Raw genomic sequence first — 1,861 nt, forward strand, 5'->3', positions numbered from 1 at the left:
GCTGCCTCCTAACTGTCCTCCTGCCTGCCTGCCTGATTGCCCCTAACTGCCTCTGCCTGCTGACCTGATGCACCTACCTGATCCCCTGCTGGTTTGATCGTCCCTAACTGCCTCTGCCTTGGCTCTGCCACCATGGCTTTGTCCAGAAGGATGTCCGTGGAAGATGTCAGTCTAATTAGCATATTACCCTTTTATTAGTATAGAATAGTGGCCTGGTGCACAAAATTCATGCACATTAAAAGGGAATTAATTAGAGGAAATATTTTTATTGCTATTTGCCCTTTATAATAGAAGTGTCAGAGATGAAAGAAAATTAGTAAAATGTATATGAAAATCTTCCTCCTATCAGAATCTGGGGCATGCTGCGGGACCGTGTCAAGTCCCCGCCCAACCGCACGTGCCTTGAAATTGCACAAGACCCAGACCCAGCTGGCCCCAACCCCATTGGGCAAGATCCAGACCTGTCAAGCCCTGCCAGGTAGGGGGTGCAGCCTGAGGTTCCCTGGCTCAGCACCAGGGTAGGGGCATGCCTTGAGGTCCCCTGTCAAGCCCCACCAGGAAGGGGGCACAGCCTGAGGTCCTCCATCAAGCCCCGCCAGGTGAGGAGCACAGTATCAGGTCCCCTGCCCCGGCCCAGCACCACGCAGCCTCAGGTCCCTGCTGATTGCTCATTAAGGCTCATTACAGGACCTTGGCCTCTACTGTGGACGCAGCCATCTTGTGTTATGGAATCCCTGCCTCCGCTGTGGGCACAGCCATCTTTATTATTGCATATACCCTCTTTATTAGATAAGATGATAATCTTAAATTTATATATAAATTTAATGTCCTGGAATTTGTTGAAGCTATTGGATATCCTGGGTAGAAAAGAGGGGCTTATATTTCATGTTCTCCCATCCAACTCTCAAAATTTGCGTGAAAAACAAGCATATTAACCTCCATCCTCATTGTCAGGATTTGGAAACCCAAGGCCTGGGATGTGTTCTCTTTTAAAGACTGAATGCCCATGTGCCGGGGGGTAGGGAAGGCTGGGGGAAGGTCAATTGGAAAAAAAGGAGACATATGTACTACTATTTGCAATACTTTAAACAATAAAAAATTTTTTAAAAATAAAAATTTTCAAAAAAAATAAAAGACTGAATGCCCAGTTCTGAACGGGGCTTCCTTCTCCCAGCTTCCCTGGGTGCCATCAGCAACCCAGGCCTCTCCTTTAAACAGAATGTCCACTGGTCCCCCTCCTGTCTGGAAGCTGAAAGGCCCCTCCTTGCCCTGAACAGCTCATGGCCTCCTGGGGACCTCAGAAAGGAGAAGACCACAAGATCTGTGAAAAGCAGTCACCAGAGTCAAATAAGCCCAGGACTGTAGTGGCCCTGGCCATAACTCTGGGCACTGCCTACGAGATAAGGCAGTTGCCCCTCAGGTTCCCCAGACTGGAAACAGAAGCAGATTTCAGTGCACTGTGATGTTGGGAAGACCAAGGTAGTCCATCCCTGGCAGGTTTGCAAACATGAAGCAAGGCTTGGGCAGTCGCAAGGAGAGAGAAAGCCCTCCAGCCAACAAACTCCATCTGGGCTCCAGCATCCACCCACCACAAAAAAAGCAGGGCGGTATTAACACTCTTGTGAAGTTTCCACTGAGAGGAAGAGACTGAGGAATGACAGGGGTAGGGGAGAGCTGGGGGGATGTCAGAGGAAGCAAAAACACACTTGAGACTAAATAATACGCGTAATAGCAATAATAAAGGTGCCAGTTGGGTAAGCGGCACTCACCCCAGCACCGCAGCATGAATCACTCCCCACTGACATATTAACCAGGAATAAGCTGCCAGCAGACAATAGAATCACATGATCTCATGGAAGCC

At 49.0% G+C, this 1,861-nt stretch overlaps 1 protein-coding gene across 3 annotated transcripts in view; it reads right to left on the bottom strand.

Moving 5' to 3' along the window:
* The window catches only part of AMOT (angiomotin), a 65,776-nt gene that overhangs the window by 41,492 nt on the left and 22,423 nt on the right, over positions 1–1,861 (bottom strand). The gene's annotated exons all lie outside the window — the stretch shown is intronic.

Source organism: Myotis davidii, unplaced genomic scaffold (genome assembly GCF_000327345.1).
Source record: "Myotis davidii unplaced genomic scaffold, ASM32734v1 scaffold406, whole genome shotgun sequence".
NCBI classification, from domain to species: Eukaryota; Metazoa; Chordata; class Mammalia; order Chiroptera; family Vespertilionidae; genus Myotis; species Myotis davidii.